Source organism: Brienomyrus brachyistius, unplaced genomic scaffold, assembly GCF_023856365.1.
Source record: "Brienomyrus brachyistius isolate T26 unplaced genomic scaffold, BBRACH_0.4 scaffold33, whole genome shotgun sequence".
NCBI classification, from domain to species: domain Eukaryota; kingdom Metazoa; phylum Chordata; class Actinopteri; order Osteoglossiformes; family Mormyridae; genus Brienomyrus; species Brienomyrus brachyistius.
In genome coordinates this window covers 3,365,574-3,374,672 of record NW_026042308.1, presented here as the reverse complement: position 1 = coordinate 3,374,672, position 9,099 = coordinate 3,365,574, and positions in this window count along the sequence as shown.

Here is a 9,099-nt window from a genome sequence, read left to right as displayed (position 1 = left end):
ACTTGGGCGTGATCAACTAAAGTTTCTCCACATCCCCTCCAGCACCATCATTGTGTATCGGTTTGTTTGCCTTTTTGTTTTGGGGTAATAAAAAACTTATAATGTTTTTCCAGGAGAACCAGGGAGCTGGTGATGGATGGCTGTGTTATCCAAGCGTTCATCCATGTGTCCTCTGATATTTCAGCGTCCAGGTCTTTCCCCAATGTTTCTTCACATAGGCAATAGTGTGCTTGTTTAATGAAAATATACCCTTGTACAGCCTGCCTACAAGCCCTTTACTCCTGCTGGACTTGTATGCATCGAAAAACAGCTGGATAACAATTGACAGATCTTTGTGGTCAGAGTCTTTAACCTCTTTACTAACATAATCATGGAGCTGTAAATATCTGAATAAGTCCATAAGTCTGACACAGGTGATCAAAGCTGACCAGTCTCCAGTTTTTAACTATTTACATAAAGAAGTAACGTCAGCAAAAACCCACTGACTGTATCTAAAATCATACAGCGCCGGCTTGAAGTCAGGGTCACATGCCGGCCATTCGAACGATTTCATCTGTGTGTGAAGCTGAAAACGCTGAACAACCTCTAGCCACATTTTCAAAGATAAATTCACCCATTGACTGTCTGTCCATGGTTTTCCCTGTTTCCCACCAGTACGTCCTATGATTGACTGAATTGGTTTGTCTGTGAGAGAGGACTCTATTGTCTTCCATTTAGCTTCATAAGATAGATAGATAGATAGATAGATAGATAGATAGATAGATAGATAGATAGATAGATAGATAGATAGATAGATAGATAGATAGATAGATAGATAGATAGATAGATAGATAGATAGATAGATAGATAGATAGATAGATAGATAGATAGATAGATAGATAGATAGATAGATAGATAGAACTTTATTAATCCCTCGGGAAGGTTCCTCTGGGAAATTCTAGTTTCCAACAGCAGTACACCAGCATATTACAAGTTATAAAAATACAATAAAAAATACAATATAAGAGAATTTAAAATACACATACTAAGGTAAGAGCCAACATACAGATAAGGATACGAGTAGGGAGGGGGGAAAGGGAAAAACTATTCACAATAAAAGGGAAATAGAGGGATTTAGCAGCAGTTATGTAGAGAATAGATATTGCGGTATTGCACATGAGATTGCAGTTATGTGGTCCATTGCACAGTCCGAATGTTCGATTGTCTGGTGCAATTTATTGTTCCTGTTTCTCCCCGTCCTCCTCTGACCTCCTGTTTCCCCTCCTCCTCCTCCCCCTCAGTGAGGAGTTGAACAGTTTGATGGCGTGTGGGACAAAGGAGTTTTTAAGTCTGCTGGTTCTCGACTTGGGGAGAAGCATCCTGTCACTGAACAGGCTCCTCTGTTTGTTTGACAGTGTGCAGAGGGTGCCTAACATTGTCCATAATGGACAGCAGTTTGTTGAGAGTTCTCTTCTCAGCCACTGTCAACAGAGAGTCCAGCTTCATGCCGACTACCGAGCCGGCCCTCCTGACTAGTTTTTCCAGCCTGGATAAGTCCCTCTTTGCTGTGCTGCTCCCCCAGCACACAACAGCGTAAAAGAGGACACTGGCAACCACAGACTGGTAGAACATCCACAGGAGCTTCCTGCAGATGTTGAAGGACCGCAGCCTCCTCAGGAAGTACAGTCTGCTTTGACCCTTTTTGTACAGGTGCTGTGTGTTGATTGTCCAGTCCAGTTTGTTATCCACCCACAGTCCTAGGTACTTGTATGAGTTGACCACCTCCACTTCCTCTTCCCTGATCAGAACTGGTCGTGGACTTGGTCTGGACCTCCCAAAGTCAATGACCAGCTCCTTAGTTTTTGAGGTGTTAAGCTGCAGGTGGTTTGTGTGGCACCAAGCTACAAAGTTCATCACCAGACCTCTGTACTCCTCTTCTTGGTCGTCCCTGATACACCCCATGATGGCTGTGTCATCTGCAAACTTCTGGATGTGACATAGTTCCGAGTTATAGCAGAAGTCTGAGGTGTACAGGGTGAAGAGCAGAGGGGATAGCACAGTTCCCTGTGGTGCTCCTGTGCTACTTACTACAGTGTACTACAGTGACGTCCTTCAGCCTGACGTGCTGATGTCCATCCGTGAGATAGTTGTGGATCCAGGCAGCTAGGCAGGGATCTACCTGCATTCTGGACATTTTTTCATGGAGCAGACAGGGCCGAATTGTATTAAAGGCACTAGAGAAATCCAGGAACAGGATTCTGACAGTGCCTTTTTCCTTGTCCAGGTGTGAATGGGCTCGGTGTAGGAGGTACAGTACGGCATCCTCCACACCGACATCTGTTTGGTAGGCAAACTGTAGGGGGTCCTGAGCATGTTGTACCTGGGGTCTAAGAAGGTTGAGAAAGAGCCGCTCCAGAGTCTTCATCAGATGTGACGTGAGTGCCACCGGTCGGTAGTCATTCAGCTCACTGGGCCTGTTCTTTTTTGGAACTGGGACAATACAGGATGTCTTCCAGAGCGCAGGCACTCTCCCCAGTCGTAGACTGAGGTTGAAGACACGTTGTAGCGGCTCCCAGAGTTCAGCAGCACAGGTTTTTAGTAGCCTGGGGCACACCTTATCTGGGCCTGCTGCCTTCCTGGGGCGAAGCTTCCTCAGTTGTCCCCTGACCTGGTCTGCTGTGACGCTGTGAAGTGGTTGGGAGGAGGAGGGGGTGGGGGTGGAATCACCTTGGTGTTGGAGGAGGGGGTTTGAGGGAGGAAGAGGAGGGGGTGGGGTTGCTGTGGGCTGGTCAAACCTGTTGAAGAAGTTGTTGAGTTCGTTTGCCTTCTCCACAGTCCCCCCCGCTGTGCCGTTCTTGGTGTTGTAGCCTGTGATGGTTTTCACACCCTTCCAGACGTCCCTCATATTGTTCTCCCCCAGCTTCTGCTCTACCTTCCTCCTGTATGTGTCCTTTGCCTCCCTTACACATTGTTTTACCTCCCTCTGTGCTGTTTTCTGTGCTGAATAAGAAGGGTCACACCAGTATACCAGGGGCCTGATATATAATAGTCCTTTAGCGATGGGAGGGCCATGCCTCCTTTTCCTTTGGTGACTGAAGCGTGTAGAATCTTACCCCAGGTCTCTTATTATTCCATATCAACTGTGAAATATGCATATTCCATTCCCGAAATTGTTTTGAGGAAATTTCTATGGAAAGAGATGAGAACAAGTATAGCAATTTAGGGAGGATATTCAGCTTAACTGATCTGATTCTGTCACCCAAGTAAAGAGGAAGGAGACTCCATCTTCTGAGGTCCTCATATATTATTCTATTAATCCAGCTGTAATTAGTATCAAATAACTGTGATTCATCTTCAGTCAAATAAACTCCTAAATATTTCATTTTGTTTGAGTACCAATTGAAGTTGTTCCTGGAGATAAATTCCTGCGTCGGTGTGTAATTGAATGTCATGACCTGGGTATTGCTCACATTGAGAATGTACCCCGAGTATGTTCCAGATAGTTCCAACATGCTCATTAAGACAGGGAGGCAAGATTCATTACTGTAACAAAAACATCATCTGCATACAGACTAACTTTATATTCATCTTCTCCAATAGTTATAACTGTAGGTTTTGTCTCCTCTCTTATTGCCTGAGCCAAAGGTTTAATAAATAGGTTAAAGAGGCTGGGGCTTGCAGGACAACCCTGCCTGCATCCCCGCTCTAAGGCAATAGCATCAGAGAGGCAGCCATTAACCTTTATTCTTGCTATTGGGGAAGAGCAGAGTACTTGAATGCATCTTATGAAGTTTAAAACCAAATCTTTCCATTGCTAAATAAAGAAATTCCCACCCAACAGAATCAAATGCTTTTTCAGCATCAAAACTTAGGACCATGGAGGTAAGTTTTTCTCTGTTTATATATTCTATAGTATGAAGAGCTCTCCTGATGTTGTCTTGTGTTTGTCTCTTACTGGTGAACCCAGTTTGGTCTACATCTATTAGCTGGGGCATTGCAATTTCCGATCTCTTTGTTAAGATGGCAGCGTATCATTTATAATCCGTATTTTACACACTAATGGGTCTATTTCCCGTACATTCCCTCCTGTCCTTTCCCTCCTTGGGGATGACTGATATAAAGGCCTCTCTCCAAGATGGAGGAGGGGACCTCCATGTACATTTACATTCCAGTAAAGGTTACTGATAACATGCCTCTGAAGTTTGACTTTTTGCATCATTACAATACTTATAGTCAACTATTCATCATATCTTCCACTGCAGGAAATACATGTTAATGCTCAGCAGTGCACATATATGGTTTTTAATATATTTGCATTGTACTAAAATGCGTTCATTTTCAGTGGGCATATATGCGGCTGAAACAGGTAGCCTAATGCATCCCAAATTTTACAACATTTTAATATAACATCGTAGACATTAAAATGTTTTTTTGGGGAGGTGGGGTGGTGCACTATAGGCCCCTGTGGTGCGGCCTAAGCTCTCGTCCTTAATGCCATTTTTTCCCTTGTAGGATCACACATGCACATATCACAAAGCTTAAATTCCAGGTGGCCTGAGACAAGGCCTACCCTGGTACGAGAGGCACACATCGACCTAGGCCCCAAAGGGGGGGTTCGTGACCCCACACACATAGATAACCAGGGAGGCCAGCACTCCAACTTTTATTGCCCAAAGCTTTAACGACCTACAGATAGCAGAGTGGATCCCCAGGGACAGGGGCCCCTCGACTTGGCACACAACCCCATCCCCCGACATCCTGCCTTACATACCACTCACCCAGCACCCCACAGAAAGTTTCTGTTAAGTTTGGTTTTGTATACCCTGTGTAGTATGATGCTTACGTCTCAATATGCAAATCATGTTTGTGTGTGTGTCCTTTGACAGTCTCAGTTTTGTGTGCCACCCTTATAACCATGTTCACAGAGTATCAATTATTTTACCCCTCACACTTAAACACTTGTATAAATTTGAATAAATAAATAGGTATAGCTACCACTGCATATATGTTATACCAGAATAATCTTGGAAATTGAATAGTCTAACCAGGGATCTTAGTGTGCCCTAACTTTCAAAGATTCTTTTTCTTTGTCTGACAAACCTTCTCCCCCCCCTTTTCTTTGCCACATTCCTCGGCAGCCCTTATCTGATCTTTGTATTCTACCATGCCTATCTAAGGGTAAGATGCGCTATTGACATAAGAATATGTCATATAATGTCTGTATAAAGGTTAATATCTGTTGAGGTACAACCTAAACCACCTGTACCATATACTGGTGTGAGTAAGGGAACATAACATAATGACATAATATAAGTAATCATTAATTAATCATACAGATGGTATTAGATGTGAACCGCTAGGCTGGTACGGCATGTTTGGTATCAAACCGAAGGAAAATCACTCCAGTTTCCAAATCTGGTCAGTGGTTACCACAAAAGTGGACATATCAAAAGTTACACCAGCCTAATGAAAATCACCATTACCAGAGAAGTCAGTCTGGTCATAAATCCCAAAAGGACTGATACAGACCCCCTTCCGAAAGCCCGCCAAATGGATGGTCAGCCATTGGTCCAGGACTCGAATTCCTGGTCACTCCTAATCACGAACCTTACACTATAAAACCTGGCACCTCAGAACAAAGCCAGGGGGGAAAAGGAGAGAGAAAGGTGTAGAACATCAGCGGAGCAGAGGAGAGTGGAGGAGAGGAAACAAAGACCATCAGCCCAGGAGAAGAGAAGCCCACAAGCAGCCCTCCTGAAGCCTATCAGTGAAGACCCAACTGGACAAAGAACTGAAACTCAGCCCAAGCTTCACCAGGAGAGAGAATCAGAGGGACTCCACTCCAACAACCGCTGCAAACACCGCGCCTCCCTGAGTGCCAACACCCATCAGCTCATCAGCCCCAGCAACCAACTGCCAAGACCCCCCCTCCCCCACCCTGCAACCAAGTAAACCAACTTCCTTTCATTTCTAATAACCTAAACTGTCCTATTCACCTGCTATATTCCTTTAGGTTCATATTTCCACAAACTGCTTGCTTTGCAGAACAGTTTTTCCCTTTTTAGGTTACTCCTTTTAAATCTGGTCACTGCATTTTCATGATTACATTGTTTGTGTCTATTCCGTTATTTCATGTTTATTGTTTGTTAGGTGTAATGTCTGTCTTATGTTAGTTGTAGGAATAAATGCATGTCTTTTTACACAACTTCAGTCTCCGTCATTGAGTGCTCACAATAGTCCCTGCCTCTGTGCGATCTGGCTACTACGCTCTGAAACCTCTAAACTCGCCTGAAATATCGCGAGACTCTCTCTCATCGGCCGTGAGGGGAGCTTCGCTACCGATCGTTTACATTACCTGGTGACGCAGCTCACTGGACGAGCCTTCTAACCCAGGTTACTAAGTGATACTGGTTATTAATGAATCCCATTTAAGTCTCACATTAACAGACTCACTGGGATTCGCAATTGAGTTTGGAGGAGCCGACCATTCGGCATAACAATTGGTTAATAATCAGCATTAAATAATAATTAATTAAAATTAATTAATTTCAAAACATATTGGTGGAGATATTAAAATTTACCTGAGCTAATAATTCCTACACCCTCTTACATTACTTTTATACTTTAAGTAGTTTTAAATCCAGTACTTTTACACTTTTACTTAAGTAAAAAGCTTGAGTTGATACTTCCACTTCTACAGAAGTCTTATTAAACCCTAGCATCTATACTTCTACCTGAATGTGTAATGAGTGTGAACACTATTGACAGCTCTGTCAAGGAGTAGCGCTTGCAGCCGAATCATCATGCTTTGGATTCTCAGTGGGCAGTCAGTGAGTGGATTTTGAAACAATGCAGTCAGCGGCTTTCCATTATTTTTATTCTTAGTCACTAGCGAACTCATCCTGTCCAATTCCTCTTCCAGTGGCTTCTGAAGAGCAAATGTCACTTTCCGACATGGATTGGTGATTGGTGACACGTTTTTATCCACTTTGATTGTGTTCTCCAGGAAGACAACCAAGACCCTGAGAAATATCATTGTACTCCTTCATCAATTCATCATAATCAGTATCTTCATTGTTTTCCACTACCAGCACTCTCTTTACTATGTTCAGTCTCTCGCAAGCAGTCTAATATGGTCTGCACATTTACAGGCACCACCATGAATACTAGTGTATGCTCTCTATCCTTATGTGACACTTTTACCGTGCAGTTTCCTCTAACAGGTATCGCTGCTCCTGAGTATTCACTCACTTTCACTTTTGTTGCATGTAAGTTCGGTCTGGGTCTAATCCTGCTGAACGCTGCCTCTGAGATCACATGGGCCTGGGCTCCAGTGTCTAATTTCATTGCAACGTGTTTATCATTCACTTTCAGTGTCAGCATCCAGTCTTTTTTCTGTATTCCTCTCCATTATTACATCCACATAGAATTCCTAGGAGTCACTCTCATTCACTGTATGCACTTTGCTCCATTGTGCGTGATTCTTACACTGCCGTGTATAACGGAGATTTTTGTTGCGATTGTGACATACCTTGCCATACGCAGGACATTTTCTGGGAGGATGCTGTGTGCCACATCGACCACATGTCTTCCCCAGTACATCTCTGTGTGCCGGTTTCCTTCCATCCTTCATATCTGTGGCAGTGCTCTTTTTATCTGATCTGTGTTCATCTTTTCCTACTGCATCGGCATTGCAGCTCTCACTGAACATTTCTTTTGCTTGCATTCTCACCGTCTCTGCAGCTCTACATATACTAATCGCTTTTTCTAGGTTCAAGTCTTGTTCCCTTAGTAGCCTTTCTTGTAGAACATTATCTGGAATCTTGCAAACAAGTCTGTCTTTAATCAGTGAGTCTGACAGTTCTCCAAATTCGCACATCTTACTTCTGTTCCTCAGCTCCGTCACATATTGATCGACAGTCTCTCCTGATTTCTGTACACACGTGAGAAACCTGCGTCTCAAAAGTCACGTTTCTGTTTGGGATACAGTAAGCCTCAAACTTCTCAAGTATTATATCCAACTTCATTTTGTCGTCTTCTGCTTGAACCTGAAAGCTCATAGACTTGTAACATTTCGTCACCCACAACATGCAAAAACACTTACACCTTGGTGTTATCACTCTTCTCGTCTGCACCAATCGCCGTTAAATACAATTAGAAGCTTAAATTTTCTCCAGATCTCAGCCACATTACCTGTCAGCCAGCACTGGACTGGTAAACTGGCATACCGGGCCGACGCACTTAGGGGGTGGTCGATTTAATATGAATTTTTTTTTTTATTGGCCAACGACCGGCCCATAAAGCAGGGACATCGGCCCATTGGTTCATTTTCTATACTGACACTGGGCTGATCTAATCATCTCTTAACAGGCTCCACCCCTCCCCCTCTGTTTCTTGTGTCAGATGCAGTCAGTGGCTCAGAACCAGAAATCAGTGGATTTAGGATGGAGAAGCAAAAGCGCAAGGGGGGTGCAGAGAAGTTGCGGGCCAAAAAAAATAAAAAATCTAGAGGTTGATGCCTCAACATGTGCAAAAATAACCGACATGTTTAGTGCTGTAGCTTCGGTTTCCAAGCCAACAGTAACGTTACCTGACGACACTAAACAGGTGAACATAGCACATGGAGGAGAGGTGACTAGTCATGGCGGCACCCAGGCAGAGGAGCAGGTGTCTGACAGTGAAGTCAAGGAGGGACAGAGACAGAGTGAGCAGGAGGAGAGTGTAGTTGAAACGGTAAGCATGGTAGCTACATGATTTAACAGGGAGGGAGTGTTAAACAGGGCGGATGCAGCAGGATAGCGTGTGTGGGCCTGGCTGGGCCACGAGGAAGATGATGATTTACCTAAATTAATGAATATTATAATGGTGGGCCGTTATCGGCGTTAACATGCTGTGTTAATGCAAGACTCTTATTGCGCGATAAAAAAAATATTGCCGTTAATCTATTCACAGAGTTGGGAGCTGGGTCTTATACTATGCAAGCTATGATGAAAGAATGAAAAAGTATATCAAAGACATCGCATTCGGAAATTATCACAGAGGTTGTGAGAGAAAAACACAGACATAGCAGATTCAGAAGGGATTAAAATCACCAAGTACGTCTGTGAAACAAAACATTCT